The sequence below is a fragment of the Anolis sagrei genome, chromosome 5 (assembly GCF_037176765.1).
Source record: "Anolis sagrei isolate rAnoSag1 chromosome 5, rAnoSag1.mat, whole genome shotgun sequence".
Lineage (NCBI taxonomy): Eukaryota > Metazoa > Chordata > Lepidosauria > Squamata > Dactyloidae > Anolis > Anolis sagrei.
The window spans coordinates 138,313,901-138,335,343 of NC_090025.1; the positions used below are offsets into that span (position 1 = coordinate 138,313,901).

At 40.0% G+C, this 21,443-nt stretch overlaps 1 long non-coding RNA gene across 2 annotated transcripts in view; it reads left to right on the forward strand.

The window, feature by feature from the left end:
• LOC132776210 (uncharacterized) overlaps positions 1-21,443 on the forward strand; it is a 78,559-nt gene that overhangs the window by 52,066 nt on the left and 5,050 nt on the right. Inside the window, exons 1-2 of one of the 2 annotated variants that reach the window (XR_010910037.1) lie at positions 8,586-8,800; positions 13,281-13,433. This is a non-coding gene — a long non-coding RNA (uncharacterized lncRNA). Of the gene's footprint in view, positions 1-8,585; positions 8,801-13,280; positions 13,434-21,443 lie in introns of those variants that run through there. The other variant, XR_009631596.2, reaches the window with a different exon arrangement.

Sequence of the window (21,443 nt, forward strand, 5' to 3'; positions counted from 1 at the left end):
AAGATTTGTATCTAAGAGGCAACCTGGAGCCAAATTCACTATTCCATCAATTACAAGGGTTCATTATTCCTTTGTAGATTGTTTGCTTGATCCTCGTAACATTGCCATGTTCTCACATTGCTCATCAGTTAAGACCTGCATTCTTTTAGTGTTTCTTGTGCTGCTGGGGCCTGTTTGGATGATTCAGGTTTTGCCCAAATATTCTCTTAAGTTCTGCCACCAACATCTTGTAATTGTGGAGGAGCACAGCTCTAGATTGTTGTATGATGACTAATTTGAAAGCAGTCATTTTCATCCTGCAGATGACAGGGACCGTGTTTGAATGCATCAACAAGTCAGATTTTTAAAAATATGTTTGCACCAGGAATAGTTAAATAAACATGACCTTCTGCCTGTGGTTTGCTTTTTGTGACATTTGCTTCAGCTAGTCTTTTATGCATAAGTTCTAAAGAATTCTAGCTAAATACTGAGATAGAATTGCTGGAGACAAACATGTCAAAATAAAATCCCCGTTTGGGAAAATAACTTTTTATTTATACACATCCATGTGCTCAATGTCATTGTGATTAACAACATGTAAGTGCTATGAGTTTTCATAGGCTTTCTTTGCTGTCTACCTTTTTTATTTTTTCCTGCAGATACTCTTTCCTTTCTCATTGTTAGTGAAAGAGAACAATAAATGTTCTGGTTGCACAACACTATGCATTTCAATCTGCTTTTCTGACAGCGAGTAAAACTCGTGTGCATTGTCTTTTGGTAAATGTATCACCACTGCTATTAAAAAAAACCTATATAAAAGAACATCAAGATAAAGCCTCTGTGGACATAGAACGAGGATGGTTTTGATTCATAGGTCATGGCAATCAAGGGCCCATCCAGACAGTACCTTTATCCTAGGAGCTTCTGCAGCAAACAGGAGCGTGGCCAGACGCTGTTCACTGTAAATCTGGAAGCAATCGCTACAAAGCCAAAAAGCACAAGATTTCCAGGTGTTGGAATATCTCAGTTTGTTCTGGGTTTGTTGCCGGGCTTTAGATGCTTGTTCATGATTGGTTGGTTCCTGGTTGGTCGATTCATTAAACAGAAGGTGACACTTGAGTAGAAGGTTTGTGTGCCAGAAACTTTATGAAATGTGTGGGGGGCACAGTTTCTCTGCCCTGCACATAGAATGGAACTTTTGCTGTGATCCACATAACTGAATCTCTGCATATTCGTATATCTGCATGTTGCGGGTTTTAAAAAAACCTGCCCGTTTCCGGCAGAAGTCCTGTGGGGAACCTCTACATTTTGGAACAAAGCATCAAGTCTGGACAACGGAGGCAGAAATCTTGGGACTAACTGGTCTGTATGTGGACATCTCATGAAGTCCCAGGATTTTTTGCCTCTCACTAAAACCCGTGATTTAATTCTGTCTGGAAGCGCCCCCAGAAATACATAACTAGGGGAACCCATTTGAATTTCCTTGTTGTTGTCAAAGGTACAATGCAGAAATAGTTTTGTAGTCCTAAGCATATGTTTCACTGAAGGAAAAACCTGGTGATATTTACAAAACATTGTTTATTTTATTTATTTATTCACTATATCTATATACTGCCTTTCTCATTCCAGGGGGAACTCAAGGGGGTTTACAACATATTAATGGCACATTTCAATGCCGTACACATATAGAAAGAAAAAAAATCATAATAACTAACACTCACTTATAACTGTAATTTAAAATAATTAAAACCATTAAACATAAGACATAAATAACATTAAAACAAAGCATTAAAACATCCTAGTATAAATATTAAAATCACAAAATCCAAAAATTGAACACCATAACCATATAAACATATTACAGTGGGACCTCTACTTAAGAGCATCCCAACTTTGACATAAGAGCAGCACTTTGAGTTAAGAGCTAGTGCCACAGGCATGAGAGTATAAGGCTTTAGGTCTTCAAGGGAGCAACCTCCTGTGCCTCATGTACTTTCCACTTTGGGAGATCACTGTCTGCTTTGCTCTTGTCCCCTTTGAAGATTTTGGGTGGTTTTTATTCATCAGTTGGCTCTAATGTATATAGTGCAATGACCTGCAGAAATTCCTGTTAGAATTGCCAAGAAATTTAATAGCATTGTCATGGTTGCTTAGAGACTCCCCACCTGATGGATGAATGAATGATGATTTTACCTAGTATTTATCATCTGTAACTCACCTGAAATGTACTATTGCTGTGCCTTTGATGTCAGTGCTATACTATGTTTTATGCTGGACTCTGCCATAAAACTAGAATGCATTGGGTTGTACCTAATGCTTCCCTTGATGACTTCTTGGAAGCAGTTACTGAAAAGCACATAGAAAGAATGCATATTGGATGCACCTTATCCTTAACTGTACTTCCTTTTTAGGCTATTCAAAGAACCAGTTTTAAAGCTGAGAACCAATGCTAGTGATCACTCATTTCAGGAAATGAACAGAAAAATATGCTCCAGTAGTTCTCAGTGTTCTCCTTGGTAGATTAGGATGCTGAATGCTCACTACAGTTGAATAGTTACCCCATATCTATTGTTGAGAAAGCCTTCGTGAATACGAAATCCATGCTGAATCATGGAATCCATTTTGATGAGTGACCTTCCTCTGAGGTTTTTATTTTCGAAGGAGTCATGCATCCTTTTTAAAAGAGTGACATTCCTAATCAAACAGGAAAAAAAATCCCACTTCTCAAAAACAGTATTTTTTGGTGTTTGCAGTACTTTTTATATTTAATACATTTCAATAAGGTTAATATGTATGCCAATGAAAAGCAAACAGACTAGCTATTTTAAGCAGAATGTGGCTCATCCATTAACCACATTCAACATTCAAGACAGGCAGACATTAAAAAAGAAGATTTTAAGAAAATGCAAACCTATTTTGCAATTGCAGAAATTGGTCCTTCTTGCAAATGTCAGTGATCAACGACTGTCATCAAATGTCCATACATTCCTCCGAGATTACTGATTTCACGTTGTAACAGCAAGGTTGAGTTTCAGAGAAGAATAACAGGAACGTGATGGGGCTGAAAGAACACATTTTGACACCCAGAGCAACTACTACCGATATTAACTATTGCTAACAGGTCTCTCTTTAGTTAGTTTTTGTCCACATACCTTTGAAATGACTATTGTAGAGGCATGCTGAGAACAGCCAATGGGTTGAATAATGAAAAATGTATGTTCTGTGGGCGAACAGCAATTCAGCCACAGGCTATGTGTTAAGCAGTGAGTTTCCTCTTAAATAACTTCTCCCATTCCAGAATATATGTATACAGGGCATTCTCTCAATTATAAGTAACTTAGGTGATCTCTCATTGTCCCAGTATGATGGCCTTCCAAGTGCAGTGTCTTGGCAGTGGATACATAGGTGACTGTGGAGCCCTATTCTTGATCCGCATGTTCTTCCACAGTGAGGGCATAGGTTTCCAGGTGGAAGGCGGTCCCGGTTGGCTTGACACGCCTTCCTCTTGACATGTTTCTTCCTTTCACCCTCCATTTGTGCCTCTTTGAATTCTGCAGCACTGCTGGTCACTGCTGACCTCCAATTAGAGCACTCAAGGGCCAGGGCTTCCCAGTTCTCAGTGTTTATGCCACAGTTTTTAAGGGTTAGCTTTAAGCCCATCTTTAAATCTCTTTTCCTGTCCAACAACATTTTGTTTTCCATTCTAGAGTTGGGAGAGTAGTCACTGGTTTGGGAGGCAGTGATCGGGCATTTGGACAATGTGGCCCATCCAGCAGAATTGATGGTGTAGGAGCATCACTTCAATGCTGGCCGTCTTTGCTTCTTCTAGAATGCTGACATTTGTCTGCCTGTCTTTCCAAGAGATTTGCAGGATTTTTCAGAGGCAACGCTGATGAAATCATTTCAGAAGTTCAGTGTTACATCTGTAGACAGTTCACGTTTCACAAGCATATACCAGGGTTGGAAGGACAACAGCTTTATAAACAAGTACCTTGGTATCCCTATGGATGTCCTGATCCTTCATTTGGAAAAATGCTGCACTCACAGAACACAGACGGTGTTATATTTCAGTGTCAATGTTGACTTTTGTGGAGAGGTGGCTGCCTATTAGAATTGCAGCACCCGTCACGTGTCATTTGGAAATCTGAAATACTCTAAATTTGTCCGAATGGGTGGCTGAGATAGTGTCACCTTTACTTTCTGTTAGTTTGGTGTCTGCACATTTTGTTTCATGCATAAAATTACTACAAGTATAATATTGTATATAAGATTATCTTCATGTTATGTGTTTAAGTATATATGGACCATGCAAGAATTTTGTGTTAAGGCTTGGGTTCCATCTCCAAGATTACTCATTTTTTACTTATATGCATATAAGTAAAAAAAAATTCCAAAATCCATTTTTTTTCAAAACCCAAAACATTTGGGGTCTCAAGCATTTTGAATAAGAAATATTAATCTGTACCACCATTTCAATTATAGTTGACACTGGAGTTTAACATTGTTAGATGTTGCCTGAGGTACATTCCTCTATTAAGAGAGCCACTGATAAATCTTGTCTTATTGTCTTACAGAGCATCGGGCAGTTTTGGGACTACAATCCCCAGAATCACCCAGATTGCATCATAATGGCCATGCTTGTAGGATTCTGGGATACAAATGCTCCATGTTCTGCATCTGTCCACTACCTAGCCCTTTCTTAATAAGTTAGCAGGGTGAAGAATCAAGAACATAGCAGCCACGCATTCTACTTTATGGAGAAAACTCTTCTATTTGAATGGTTGGCCACTCCTCCACATCTAGTTTCAAGACACAAAGGAGAGATCAAGACCTTTTCAAGTTGCCTATCAAACAGGGGCACAAGAGGAGACTCACAGCCTTCTTCACAATGATGTGTTTACCTCTCTGAAAGATCCAACACTGAATCACACTTGGCTGGAGCAGCTTATCCTCCTGGACTGACAACATCTGTGGATGTAGCCATGTAACATTTCCTTTTGACTTCTAAAAGGAAGGAATTGCTTCCTTCCTGTTGGAAGTCTGTGTTACATGAGTGGGCATGTTGTAGAGCTCAGAGGGCCACATCTGCTGTGTTTTTTTTTGTGCTTCCACAGTCCAGCTGTACTATTGTGGGTACCATTTTATTGACCAGAATTGCATCATCCAGGCTGCATTTTGGAATTGGAGTGGATATCTTTAATTTAAGCATTTACCCACAACAATATGAACATTATGGATTCCATTTTGGGAGAAAGTGGGATATTAAACCACAAACAAAACAAATGTTTGAATATGTTTATCATTGTTTTAAAGGATTTGTGGGCATTTTTTGAGGCGAAGACATTGAAGATTTGAGGGCATCAGTGGCTTTTCCAAGGACCACACTTGACCTTCCAAGCACATGTACAGCCCCCTAACTCTTTTCCCATACAGGATTCAAAGTTGCATGCCTTGCACCTCTGACTCATTGTGACATACCCCATATGATTGCACTATTCTCTAGCCCTTCTGTTGCCACCTGCTGTTTGGAGTTTTATTGCAACCCTAGTTCCAGCTTAACCTACTGCATGCTTCTTTGGAAACTATGCCCAGGACCCTTATGTATTGGAAATATCCCTGGTGAGGTGAGTAAAATGAAGGGATGGAGGGACGTATACTTATCTTAGTACCTCTAGACCTGGAAACATGTTGGTAAATAATATCTTTGTTGTGCCTTGATGTTCCATAGCTTTTTGCTGCTTGCTACCAGCTTGCTACCTGCAGCATACATACACCTGTTACTGAGATCAGGTGTATGTGTGTTGCTGTTATCTGTTATTCAGTGAACTCTAACTTATGAGAGATCCAAGAGCCTTGGTCATCAACTGCCCTGCTCTTGCAAATTCAGGCTTTCAAAAATTAATCCAAGGGCCCTTCCACACAACCCAATATCCCAGAATATCAAGGCAGAAAATCCCACAATATCTGCTTTGAACTGGGTTATCTGATAATGTGGGATTTTCTGCTTTGACATTCTGGAATATAGGGCTGTGTAGAATGGCTCCTAGTTACCTGACTCTGTCTGATTTTGGATATTAAGCAGGGTCAGTCCTGGTTACTACAAGGACAGGAGACAACTCGTGAATACTAGATACTGTAGTAGGCTATATTTCAGAGAAAGGAACTGGCAGAACCACCTCTAAGTATTGCTTGCTTAAGAAAACCCAACAAAGTGCATGAGACTGATGACAGGCAACCTGAAGGCATACAAACACATGCAATGTAGTCCTCCTCTTGTTCAACTGCCTTCTACTTAACCAAGCATGATTATTTTTTCCAGTGAGGCATATTGTGTCATGATATGTACATATTATGATAGCCTTTATCCAGTCATTTTAGGTTCCAGTGAGAATTCAGGGTTTATTTGCTCTCAGGCCCCTTCTGCACTGCCCTATATCCCAGGATCTGATTCCAGATTATCTGTTTATCCCAGATTATCTGGCAGTGGAGACAAATATAATCCAGTTTAAAGCAGATAACCTGGGATCAGATCATGAGATATAGGTCAGTGTGGAAGGGTCCACAAACTCATGTATTTGACTTTTTAGTAGACCATGGTAACGCTATTTTAAAACATAATGGTTCAGATGATCTACTTGACTGCCTTTGAGACTCCAGTTTTGCAAAGTGCTTGCTGCAATTTGTCTGTAAAAAAGTAACTCAGATTTCCCCCTTTCCCTCTGGATAAATACAAAAGAGAAAAGAAGAGATTTCCTTTCTCCTCTAAAAGGAAACCTACATATGCAGTGGCCCCCAGAGGAATAAGAAAGGCGGAGGGAGGAGGGCAGGGAAAGCTGTGCATGAGGGCCCTTCATGGACAAGGCGTGCTGCCTTATGACTTCCACTTAACTTCTGTGCCAATAATACCAGCACAGCTGTGGTTCACATCAAATGTTATCTAGGGGCACACATACATAGTACTGCTATTTAGAGCTGTAACAGGGTGTGCTACTCCCATTTACCTCTGGCCTAATGAAAGGACAGGAGTCACAGGCTGCATGGTAGCATTCCTGAAGGGGACAGTGCTAGTAGCACAATTGCTTTACTTCTCGTGCTGGTGGTTGACTCAGGGAAATGTCACCTTGTTCTTCAAGCCTCCAGTCAACAAAAGTGGTTGATCATTTACATGCCTTTGCTGCCTTTGGCTTAGAAAGTCAGATGCGTTCTGGGCAATGGCTAAGGGCAGGGGTGTATCTATGGGGGCGTATGGGGGAAAATAAGGGCATCACACCCCATAAATTTTCCCCCTCCTTAATACTGAGGGAGAACAAAGAAGCTAGGAGTGGTTGCTGGGTTAATTCAAGGTAAACTACTTTGGCACTTTGGATTCTGTTTGTACCAATTCATAATAAAGTCAAAAACAGGTTGAGAAGCACTGGTTTAGAAGCATTTTATTTTTATTTTTTAAAATTCTAATTTGGGTAACAGCTTGTTTTTTGTCATGCTATAGAAACGGCTTAACTGTAAAATAACAGTGTCTAGAAAGCATAGCATAAAGTGTGATAGTATAGAAGTGCACTGAACCAACTGAAAGACTTTTCTTTAGTTCAATTAGCGGTTAGATCTTAAGGAGTCATATGCAGTCCCATTATATGGGTTCAGGCCAGAATTAGTTGTTCTACTAATTGTTGACTTTGGCTTCTGTTTTTATTGGTCACTCCACCCTACCTACTATTGTTTAGAAGAGGAAACAAGAGGGCCTCTGGGCCCATTCATATAACACAATTATAGTGACATTATTCCACTTTAACTGGAATTTATAGTTCAAGAAGGGATATTTTTAACTCTCAAGCAGAGAGCTCCAGCGCCTCCCAAACTACAAACCCCGAGATTCCATGGGATGGAACCACCGTAGTTAAAATAATAGCACTATAATTCTGGAATGTGAATGAGCCTCGGGTGTAATTTGTACAGTAGTATCCATGAACTGTCTGTCAAGAATTTCCACCCATTTTTTGCTTCCTCATCTTTCCCCTGAATTTTCCTCATTCTGCTTTCCATGATAAAATGTTTTACTTGTTTGAACCATCTGGAGGTGATTTGCTTAATGTATTCTTTCGTCTATCAGCGCTTATGACGTTATATATCTCAGGGCCTCTTCCATTCCGCTTATGGAACACTCAAATGAATGAATTACTGGGGGATTAGGGGAAAATAATGAGGTGGGTGATCATCGGGGCATCTTGTCCTGATAATTCTATGGTTTTACAGCTCTATTTACCTTCACTGCACTCTTTGCTAATCTGTTTGTTGAAGATCTGGTTTGAATTGATTTCTTTTCCTGTCGCTGATATTTACCTGCCCAGAGTAAACAGAAGGTTAGTAACCCAAAGTTAATGCTTACTGCGTGTGATTAAAGTGCATATAGGTACAACAGTTTTTTCAGAGTTGCCGCAACCACACAGATGACATCAGATTGCCTATTCTAAACAAGGAGAAAGAACCTTTACGTTGCAGTATTGCGTATATTTGATTAGGCAGATATTACTGTTCACTTCCCCTGTTGCCAAAGAACCAAGGCCAGATAGGGATCTTCTTTTGAATTCTGGAAATAAAACAAGCAATCTTTATGGGTCCCATGGATTTATTTTAGAGGACATTTCAGCTTTGGGAGGGTCTAAGTGTGGCATGAAATGTTGCAGAAATGATGGGAAATTATGAATTAGTAATTGTGCAAGATTCTTGGCCATTTAAACATTGTCTATTGTATAATTCTGGATGAGAGACAACAGCAGGGAGCAGGAAGTGGGAGAACAAGTCTTGGGGGAAGAATATAAGGAAAGTGAGTCAATTCCTGCTTCTGTTGTATTCTGTGTCATCTACATCTGGAATTTAACTTATGTGTGTCTTTAATGGTAGTTCTTTGTTGTTTCATGTTGTTAAAGGAATGGTGTGCTTTTGTAAGTCTTTCTTCTGGGGCAAAATTCAATGGATTGAATGAGGAACTATCATGCTTACAGCAATATCACATGAATCTGGAAACTCACATGACAGCAGGATAATAGTGTATTTGGCTGTTATTTATCACAACATTGTGTCTCTTCTGTTGTTGCTATGTACAGGCAGTCCCCAAGTTGTTATGAACAAGATAGGTTTGTTTGCTTGTTCCTAAGTTGAATTTGTATGCAAGATTGCACAGGTACATTTTTAAAGTGTAGGTATATAGCTATATATGTGTGTGTGTGTGTGTGTGTGTGTAGGCTTTAATAGCACAAGGAAAGGTGGACACCCTTGTGGTTTGCTTTGCTGTCTGTGCCCCTATTCAGAAGATTTCACCTCATTTCCTGTCCCTGTGAGAACTGGATTTTGAAAAATTTGATTTGTTGTAGAAACAAGTTCTGGCAATAAAGCTCCAGTGGAGACACCTTTTCCCCATGATAACTCTTTCAGGGATGAATTTCCCTTCCTAGTGTTAGCTTTCTCTCACTTCCTGTTGTCTCACCTCCTTAACTATGAGTTTTTTTTGGAAGTCAGATGATTGTAACTTGGGGACTGCCTGCATTTCAATTGTTCATAGAGTGCAACTTTACACTGACAGAAAATCCTGTCAATGGATCCCAATACTGATGCTTTTAAAATACTGTCTTGGGTACAAAGGGGTCCCTTCTGCTGCAGTTCTGGTATTCTGGCAGTCACATAGTTTGAGTGGATGCGATTTTTCTCCTCTCTCTCATTTACTATTCCCAAGCAATTCCCAAGCAATATGAGATGGCTTTTACTCTATTTTGTTTTCTATTTTATTGTTTTGCTGCATTTGCACAATTGAAGAACAATAAATTCAAAAATTCAAAAAGTGAACATGTGCTGAATAGGACATACATGGGTAGGAAGGCAGGGTTAGCAAGTCACTGTGAAAGAGTGGTTGTGGAACTGTGCATGACCAAAACTACACCATAGCATGATTGCAGATAATAGTGATTGTTTCCAAACCAGCATGTTTTCATTTGCTTCAACCTGATTGCTATGAGAGAATATTCTGGAATGATAAAGTCCTTAGACATATTTGTTTATTTGTACATACAGTTTTGTCCGTCCCCCCCTTTTTAAAATGAGCTCAACATGGTGTACATGGTTCTCCTTGACTCCTCGTTATCATCACAATATCTGTAATGTAGGATGGACTGAGAGAAAGAGTCTGTCTCTCATGAGGGCATCTGATGTGTTTCACAGTTCATGGTTTTCCCTAGTACTCTTAGCTTCCTATATCCTACTAGTTAATGACTAACCTATTGTATATCCTATTGGGTTTGGTAGAGGACTAAGAACTTTATTACATGAGGTAGAGAAACAGGCATTGCAGCAGGATGCACATAGCGCCTTGTGCATCCTGCTGTCAGTTTCCCTCCGCACTGTGATCCTTAGGCATTGATTGATAAAATCTGAAAATAGCTATTAATCTCACTACGTTCCTATAACCCATAATAACAATTAGTTCCTTCTACTTCTGTGCCTGTACTTCAGAAGTAATATGAAATCAGATGCCTGTACTTCAGAAGTAATATGAAATCTCTTCCTTTCGCTTCTCCCCCATACATTTCTCAGTGTCCATTTTTCTTTTTCTTTATACATATATACCTTTGCTGTACAGTTGAGCCATATACAGAAACTAAGTCCAGTACGTATCTATTATTTACACCAGTGGTTCTCAACTTGTGGGTTTCCAGAAGTTTTGGCCTACAACTCCCAGAAATCCCAGCCAGTTTACCAGCTGTTAGGATTTCTGAGAGTTGAAGGCAAAACATCTGGGAATTCACAGGTTGAGAACCACTCATCTACACAAATGTCTAACTGTGGAATACGAAGTGAAAGTGCTAAAGTCCAACATCTGGATCCAGCCTGTTGATATTATTTAAATAATCAATTTTCAAATATTTTATTAGTAATAATATTCATAGTTCTTCAGTCTTATAGAAATACATTTATACTGTGTTATTGGGCATGGAATGACCCAGTCAATCCCAGAGAATAGATGTATTGAAACGACTTGAAAGAGGCAGAGTTGTGCATGAGTTACATTTTTAAGACAACCATTGATTATATCACTCTCTTTTGTTTTAGTGCAGCATAGGTAAATGTATTCTTAGAAAACTGTGGCCAGTGGATAGAGACATATCCTTTGTATCACAGCTTTTGCCCTATGTTGCACTCTTGCTCTTGATTCATTTTGCTAAGGAAATTTTCTAGCCTGCTTTTCATTTTATGGGGGCATTTCTTGGACTAGGATGAATTCTTCTGTCACTGTTTAAGTGTGGTTATAACATTTAAGTGAGGTTATTGATAGAAGGAGAATCAACTCATTTGAAATATGGAGCTGCAGGACTATTCAATTGATACCATGGACTACCAAAAAGACAGATAAATGGGCCCAAGTACAAACCAAGCTCGAATTCTCCCTAGAATGACAAAACAGAGGCTATTGTATTTTGGACAGATCATGAGATAGTGACTCCTCAGAAAAGCTTGGTAACCTAGAAAGCAGTAGGAAAAGAGTAAGACTGAATTATAGCTGGATAAACCCCAGCAAAGAAGATAGATCCCTTAGTCTGCAAAACCAGAACATTTCCCAATTCACACAGCAGATTTTGGAAAAAAAAAACTCTTCCAGTGGGATCTTCTGCCTCAGTACCAAATTAACAGTAGGATTTCGGTACTATGTGTCTTGAACCAGTTGGGTGTGTGGAAACTTTTGCTACCCATCTTCAAGCAGCACAATATCTTTCATTTGCCAAGTTGCCAACATATTCCTTGTAATTGTGTTGAGCCTGGTATCTGAGAAACTGAACTCCTAATAATAGGGTTACAAGTTTCTATTTCATAATTATCCATAATTATAAGATCAAAAGAATCTATAAAACCATCTTGCCTGTCAAGACAGAATCCTATGGCTATCACATGATTTTCTCATGTCCAGGTTTGCATGAATGTCTAGCCAGGAGCCCCTTCTGTATATGACTCAGCTGTACAGAACATTTGCTTGTGTGGGCAAATTGTGGGAGTGATTCACGGAGTCATTCTGTGACCAAAAAAAGTAATCTGAGCATGAGTGATTTTATTTAAAGAGAAAAAGAAATCTAGCTTCCGAAACTCAATGCATGCAGAGCAATGTCAACAACATCACTTTCAAACCCGGGTTTGTCTTGCATTGTCTATATGCTTGGGACTCAGACCCACAGAACATATATTCATATGATGGTGCAAGTAGATATATGGCCCATGCTCTTTTGTGGGCTAATTCAGACTAACAAGAAACAAGAGAGAGCATTTTTTTTACGGCTGTTTCCAAATTATTAAATAGAAGAAAGTTTCATCTCTTTTCTGTACTCCTTCAGGTTGCAAACAAAGATTGTTCTCTTTAGACAGGTGTTCAGCTGTTTCCTGACTGTTAACAGATCAAAGTTTTAAAACAAGTGCTGTTTCTCTTTTTAAAACTATTTTTGTTATTAGTGGGGTGTTTTGAAATTGTTGTTCTAATAGCATAATTAATTTAATGTTTGCATATACATATACTTCATTATGTTTTTATTGGGATGTTTCAGACTTTTGGAAACCACCTTGCTTGCAAGGAAGGACATAAATAAACTGCTGTTAAAAATTTTAGTTGGTTACATATCCACTGACTTTTCCACAGATGAAATCTGGGATATATGTGGGCATGTAATGTCAGAATATGACCAAGATGGCAAAAAAGTATTAATGAGGAAAGACAGAGGAGGCAGTTGAAGTTTGTTTTTGTCTGAGCCTACTGGGAAAGACATGTTTCCATCACTTCATCTCCTTTCCCCCAACTCAATTTATGGGAAGGCAAACTACTTTTGCATTTTGCACAGTTTGGAGCCCCTGATATAAGCTGAGAACAAAGGTGGGGGGGGGGGGGAGTGGGAGAATGAGAGAAAGAAACTGGGTCATTTTAAAAGTTGCTCAACATTGGATTGACAGAGGATTAACTAGAACTGTTTTTGCCAAATTGGAACAATTGGTGGGTATGCTGTTATATTCAAGGCACAGGTGACCTCACAATGTAAGGGAAAGGATTCCTATATGCATAAATCTAGCATCTATAATATATTAGATTTTATTCCTTATAAACCCTGATAATGTAAGAAGATTTAATGTAACATCTTTACATTCTATATGATGTTCTCAGTATCACACTCTTTGCATAATCATGTGAAGAATCCACAGTCAGAACCTGATATATGTGAGGGTTTCAAACATTTCTATTTTTCATCTTAATATGTATATAATTCTCTGTTATCTGTCAGGTTTTACTGGTCCTCACTCAGCCTTGCTGAAGTTAAAAGGACATTTGAATCACAACATCGCCATCTGGATTTCTGGCAAGACCAGGAAAGCTTAGCACAGCACAGTCAGCTGTTGAGTGTTTCTGTTGCTGAAGTCAGGTGGTAAAAATAGAGGTGAGTAATTTCATTTTAAAGGGACAGGTGTTTCCAAGATCCCTTTAATAATATTTCCATGGAGCAGACAGAAACATTGTTAATGCACTAGATCATATTGTATCAAGGTAGTTAATAACTTGTGGGTACAAGCCTTGACTGAGAAAGTTACTAAATGCCACATGTAAGTGGCGAAGAAACTTGGAAAAATATAAGAAGATACAGATAGGAGATGGGATGGATCAGGAATCAGATTGTGTGCGACCTCGGCCAATCGATTATATATTTTCATTTATTATTTTACCTGTCTTTCTCCCCATATAGGGAATCAAAGCTGCTAACAATACATATTTATTTGTTTATTATTCAAACTTATATGCCGCCACTCCCTTGGGGCTCGGAGCGGCTTACAAGAACAAGCTAAAATCTAACACAATTTAAAAACAATTTAAAACAATTTAAAAACAGCAATATCAAAGATCAAAGGCCTGTCAAAACAGATATGTCTTACATGCCCTGTGGAAAGCTGATAAGTCCCGCAAGGCACGGACTGTGGAAAGCTGATAAGTCCCGCAAGGCACGGGTGGCAGAGTATTCCAGAGTGATGGTGCCACTGCTGTAAAGGCTCTGCGTCTGGTTGCTGTTAGATGCAAGGTCTTGACATTGGGAATTTCCAACAAATATTGGTCCTCAGAACGGAGGGATCTCTGGGGTTGCTAGGGAGTGAGGTGGTCCCTCAGGTATATCGGCCCCAGACCATGCAAGGCCTTAAAGGTGAGTACCATCACTTTGAAAGTGATCCGGTGCTCAATTGGTAACCAATGCAGCTGCAGTAAGATTGGTGTTATGTGGCATCTCATCGGAATTCCCGCAAGAAGCCGAGCAGCTGCATTTTGTACCAGCTTGAGCTTCCGGATCACCGACAGAGGAAGGCCAATGTAGAGGGCGTTACAGTAGTCTAGTCTTGAGATGACCATAGCCTGGATCACCGTAGCTAGGTCATCCCTGGACAGGTAGGGGGCCAGCCGTCTAGCCTGCCGCAGATGAAAAAAGGCGGTTCTGCTAACGGCAGAGACCTGGGCCTCCATCATCAGCAGAGGGTCCAAAAGGACTCCCAAACTCTTTACCAATGATGATGGGCGTAGTGCCTCGCCATCTAGGGTAGGCAGCTGGATATCCCCACTGCCTGGTTGACCCAGCCATAGGATCTCTGTCTTTGCTGGATTCACCCTCAACCTGCTGGCACGCAGCCATGACATAACGGCCTCGAGGCACTGATGGAAATAATCAGGTACAGAGTCCGGTTGGCCTTCCATCTTCAGCACAAGCTGAGTGTCATCAGCGTATTGGTAACGCTCAAGCCCAAAACCTCAAATCAGCTGAGCAAGTGGTCGCATATAAATGTTAAACAACAGAGGGGAGAGAATGGCCCCCTGAGGAACCCCACAAGATAGAGGGGACCTCTCAGAGACCAGGCCTCCCCTCTCCACTCACTGTCCACAGTTGTGAAGAAAGGAGGACAGCCAATTTAAAGCTGTCCCCCTGACTCCAAGGCAGTGAGTCAAAAGATTGTGGTCGACTGTGTGAAATGCTGCTGTGAGATCCAATAACACAAGCAGTGCCGACTCACCCTGGTCAAGCTGGCATTGAAGGTGATCCATGATGGAGACCATCACAGTCTTTGTCCCATGCCCCACATGGAAGCCGGACTGGAAGGGATTTAGTCCGGCTGTGTCGTCTAGGAATTGCTGCAACTGCTCCGCTGCTGCCCTCTCAATCACCTTGCCCTTGCAGGAAAGTAAACAGGATTAGCCCAGCTGCATATCAGGTGGAAAGCGTTAACAAAAGAAGTACCGTTCCTCTAAATACAGACCTATTAGGGTATTTCTTAAGAAAACTGAATTTTAATTTCCTTCTGATCCTGTGCATGCTGGCTAGTGGATTCTGAAAGTTGTTTTCTAAACTCTGACTGGTAGCATTATTAAGCCAATGCCACTGAATTAGTAGAGCTGATGTTCTAATCCTGAGTCCCTCCAGGGAGAGAGGGCAGGTTAATAAATAAAATAACAACAACAACAACAATAACAACAACAACAACAGGAAAAACTCAGCTGTTATCAAGACCTCAATTGAACTGCAAAAGCTCTGGCATAAACCAGTACAGGTGGTCCCAGTGGTAATCAGCACACTGGGTGCCGTGCCAAAAGATCTCAGCCAGCATTTGGAAACAATAAACATTGACAAAATCACGATCTGTCAACTGCAAAAGGCCACCTTACTTGGATCTGTGTGCATCATTCGAAAATATATCACACAGTCCTAAACACTTGGGAAGTGTTCAACTTGTGATTTGGTGATACGAAATCTAGCATTTATATGTCGTTTGCTGTGTCATACTGTGTTTTTGTGTCAGTAAAATAATAATAATAATAATAATAATAATAATAATAATATCCCACATCTTTCCAGCATATGCTCACCATGAAAAGATCCCCAAAGCAATTACTAGTCCCAAACAGAATAGACCCATTGACTCAACTGCTTAATCAACATTCATTCCATGGGTGTACTCAGTTTTGACTAGCAATTGGATTTAAACCTATGTAATAAATGTCTACATTTGATTTTGATATTTTTCTTTACCCAGACAAATAAAGTATAATATTTCACTATGCAAACATTTCCTTAAGTCTCACATACTAAAAGGTAAAGGTTTCCCCTGACATTAAATCTAGTCATGTCTGGCTCTGGGGGTTGGTGCTCATCTCCATTTCTAAGCTGAAAAGCTGGTGTTGTCTGTAGACGCCTCCAAGGTCATGCGGCCAGATTGACTGCATGGAGTGCATTACCTTCCCGCAGAAGCAGTACCTATTGATCTCCTCACATTTGCATGTTTTCGAACTACTAGGTTGGCAGAAGCTGGGGCTAACAACAGGAGCTCACCCCACTTCTAGATTCAAACCACCAATCTTTTGGTCAGCAAGTTCACCAGCTCAGTGGTTTAACTTGCTGTGCCACCAGAGGGCCCATCTCATATATTAATATAGTATTAATACCACTGGCCAACACATATTTTGGTGCCTTTATTGTTAGACCTGTTTTCGGGCATATTTGACCTGCTGATGCCAAAAATGGCACCATTTTTTCCTTATCAGCTCTAGATTTTGAGATATAGAAAATATTCTATGTACCACTTTTCATCTGCTGTCCTATAGAAAACTGTGATAACCATATCTAAGAAACTAGAGCTGATGCAGTCTATCCAATCCAATTTTCTGAATCAATTCTCAAAAACCCCAGGAACAGGCCTAAAAACCAAGACAACAAGAATGTTTTTTTTTGTTGGGCTGTGTATTATCTCAGCCTGATTCATGATTACATTTTACATGTGCTGTCAAGCTATAATGTGTGCAAGTGGCAAACTCACGTTTTAGTTGTATATGTTACCAAGCTGACCATCACTGTTATTCAACTTGATAAAAGCTCTCCCAGCAAGGCCTATTTTATCTTAGTCTTAGCGACTGTTAGTAAATATAAAGTTCCTTCCATCAGTGGTACAGCTGCGACTCTGGGATTCATGTATCAGTTAGCACTGGGAACAAAGTGTGAAGTGAGGATAACCACAGCTTGTTTCTGTCCTTGAGGGAATGTGTCTGATTACACCTCCATTTGTAGCCAATATTGGAATGTATTTTATCTTCATGCATTTGCTGTTTTCATTGAGGTCTGACGTTCTCAAGAGCAGTATTAAAAACAGTGTGAAAGGTAATGGGACGAGGAAATGTGATAGTTTATAAAATCATAGGATGTGGTGTGAAGAAACTGATTGTAGTTGGAGAAAGCACAACTTATTGTCTTGTAAATTTTTAGGTCACAGGTTCGCTCTGGAAAAGCGATGGATTTCTGGCTTATAGCAAAGAGAAAGAAGTACTTCACCCCAAATGGATTCATTACTGCCATCTGTAGTAACAGGCACATGACCAAAAAATCTTTCAAAGCCCCGTTCCTCTGATCTCTCTCCAAATGAGTGACAAGATACTCTGACAATCCCAAGTCCACGTCATTGACTGCTCTAGGAATAACACCAAGGCATGGTGACATTGTGTCATGTATTTTATATGACAAGACATTCCTACGGGAAGGAGAATGAGACTCCAGACTCTTATTAGTATTGGCAGTCTTTATGTGCTCAAATATCTACATCTTGCAATAGAGTTAGCACTGAGCTGAGGAAAGGTTAGCGGTGTGATAGGGTTAGTAGTAAATCCAGTCTACTGACAGCTAGAGTATATCACTTGTGCTTTTTGCCATCATGGTTCATTAAAAACAGTATGGGACCTTTCCACTTCAATACATCAGACTGGCTGGGAAAAAATGACAAAAGATAACAGATTTGTTGTAACTCTTGTCTCAGATGTTTTAGCCTGTTTTTCTTTTCTTTCTTTTCAAAAAAAGTCTCTACATGGCAAGCAGTTGAAAACTGGGAACACACTGGCCTAAGACCTACTCCTTTTCCAAAATGAATCTAGAGAATCAATGAGATTTATTGAATGCTAACTAACTAACTAATGCTGGCTAGCTAACTAATCTGTGATTTGCATTTTAGGGAGAGGTAGTAAAAATGTCCATGCCTGAGAGAATTAGTGCTCCATCAAGCTATAAACTGCAGGGTGGAGTAAAAATGGAAACATGTTGCTATAATTCTATAGTGTGAAAGACCTATTGTACATCTATTTTTGTATGAATTCTGTAATGAAATGTAATTTTGGAAGATTAATATGTCTTAGTGCATGAGATTTAAGGACTTCATCAAATTAATCTTTGGCCCTGTTCTACGATGCTTGCAGGACAGAGCCAGGCTGGAGCCAGCTGGAGCCCATCACATGGCACAGGGCTACTTCCAGCAGGGCTCCGTCCTGGCCCCGTCCTGCAAGTGTCGTAGAATGGAGCCCTGAAAGCACAGGAGGCTTCCCGTGTTCTCATCCAGTAAATTGGGGAAAGCTGGGCAGTGACGCTTTCCTTTGTGGGATGGGATGCAGGCGATGTGGGGCAGGGGCAATGGTTTCCCCTACTGTCCATCAGATTTGCCCTGCTGCCCCATGGATGCCCCTGCTTTTCTCTGGCTTCAAGACTTCAATCTGAAGAGGTCCAAAGATGGTCATTAACTGTTGTGAATTGGACGAAGCAGGCTGGATTCTGCAAAAGCTAATGTCAGATAAAATGCAAAAGTATTCAAGGTACCAAAGTCTAAATGGTGCTGCAACGAATTAGCACAGCAACCCACCTGGAAGTGCATCTTTAGAAAGAGACTCTTCTCTGAACACGGCCTTCACTATACTTACATTTTTCCATATGATTGTCTCTCTTGTTTCTTTACATTTAGAAAGGAGATGTATTCAATGGGCTATACCTCATTGTTGGTCTATAAAAAATTACTATATTGTCCTTGTTGTGTTTTTTTATAGGCATATCTACTAGAAACTCATGTATGTAAATATGTTCTTTTAGAACACCAAAGAACAGTATGTAGGCTAAGAGTAAGGTGGAAAGCTGCAAAAGAGAACAAGGTGTCTGACCTTATAAGAGACCATAAAAGAAATGTCAGGAGGTGGTGATATTTCATACTACTGTGCGACAAGCTATATATGCCATAAATGCCACTTTCCAAGCACTATAAAGGGTATAACATGATTGCCATGTTTTTAGTTGAGGAACATTCCCTCAAATGTCTGTTCATCCATCTAACTCAGAACTAGGAAGTAACTAGTTATGTCTAGGCTGTAACTTGTAATTCCCCCTCCTACCTTGGAAGGTGGTAAAATCTATGATTCTAATTAAAAGTAATTAAAACATGCATATTCAAAGTAACTCTTCCCATGCCCAATCAAATTTCAAAGGCCTGCCAAAATAGAAAAGTTTTTGCTTGCCTTTGGAAAAGTAACTAAGAACATCTTCAAACGGGGCTAAAATTGGCAGCATGTGCTGGTTTAGCCTGAGTCACCCACGGAGCCCACCAGTTCCCATCAAATAATGCTCGTGTGGTTCCATGGCTGAAAGAGGGTGGAGCCGACACATCTTGCCATTGGAATTAATGGGGGGAAGCTGCATGCTCCATGTGTGCTCCAAGTGTGCTCCTTGTGTGCTCCATGCTTCCCCCATGTGATCACCTTCAGCTGGAGCTGGGTGATGCGGGACATCAGTTGCTGGGTTCACCATACCTCTGATGAAGCCGATAAACTCCAGTGGCCATGTGACAAGGTTGAAGGAGGGCACCAGCCCAACTTTTCTAGGGAGGGAGTTCCAGAGTCTGACCTTCTCCCATATTCCTACCAGGTAGACCAGTGTGAGTATGGTCTGGAAATGGTCAGAACACAGGCAGTTTAGTATGGGAAGATTATGGTCTGGTAGTCTAGAGTTAAGCAATATTGGGCTTGATAGGCCATAATCTGTTTTTGGAATGCTACCAATGAGGAGATATGTGCCATCTGTAGCCAACTTCTGCTATAAATCTATTTGTCTATGCGTTTTCCAAAGAGTTTTTGATACAGTCTTTCATGATAAAGACACTGCTTGTTCTAAAAACAAGCAGTGGAGCCAGAAAAGAGGAAAGCACCCAATTTGCACGTTGTTTGAATATTTATGCTAGAAGTAACCATTAAACTCTGTATTGTTTACTTCAACCCTGGCAGGGAATACAATACTCTGAGCAGCTGATAAATGTCGTTTCATTAGACTAAGCCATAATTGTTAATTTCCACCAGGCTGAGGCCAGTTTAAAGCATTTTGCCTCAAGCTAAAATGTAAATCTAATATACCGTAAATATAATGGAGAAAACTATGATCTGATTCTCCTGTCCACAAATTACTCAGGATATTTTGCATCTAAAAGAAATGATGTTCATCCATTTAAGTGGTAGCTGGATTTTATTGTAATTATTAAATGAAGAGTTTTTCAGAATGTGTGTGAGTTTAATAGTAGAAGTCAAACAAGAGAAAAAAGTACAATCTGACACCTTAATATAAACAACAAAACAAAGGTACAACTCAATTTCCTGAATGAACCATTGTTTTTGATTCTCTCCCTTCCTGCTCTATGATCCACCCTGTAATTAGAAGGTAAAATAAGATTGTGGAAAAAAGTAATTTTTAAAGGTGAGGCATACATTGTGGAGAGGAAGAATATTTCATAAAGTTTTCTTGAAGCTAGAAGTTGGGGAGTTCGTGTTGTATGTGGGCATGTTACATAAAAATCTTATGGGGACAGTAAGGAAAGGGTGAGGTGCCCATATACAACTCAAACTCTCTAACTTCTAGATTCAAGAAAATATTTTGAAAGTTTCTCCTACAGTTCCCACCATCCATGTAAACAAAAGATCAATAAGACCCCAGCTTGGATGAGGCTAGTCATTAATATTATTTGCAGTCAGACTTGGGGCAGTTTTTAAAGCTAGATATTTGCTAGTTATGTCATGAGGATTGCATCTCTCATGACAACAGCTCCTGTTTTTTGGACATACCTCTTGAATACAAGAACAGGAAACTGAAAATTACCATGTAATAATATGACACAGTGTGACTGACAACTGGGAGCCACTGCAATGTAAAGAAGTGAAGAGTTCATCTTTTTGTCAGAAATTACAATCAGTCTTGGTTTATTGTTCCCCACAATTCCTGTAATGGTGGCAGTAATCAGAGAAATCTGCAAAGTTAAAAGACAAGTAAAAGAACAAAGTATTGTACATTTGCAGTTAGAGCTGATCCTAATATTAGGCAGAGCGAAGTGGTGGATGCTAAGAGACAGAAGCATTGTAGTGATTTCATCTAGGACTGCGGATAGAGAGTCCATGCCTGACGAGCATATACTAAACCAGATAGGCTAGGACACCAACTCACCAAGTTGAAGACATGCCACAGAGGTTTAATTTGGCCAAAAAGAATAAGAGTACAAGCAATTTGCTTCAAAAGGTACAAGTATGAATTCACAGAAAATCACAAAACTTCTTACACAGCTATTCAGACTTCCTGCTCCCT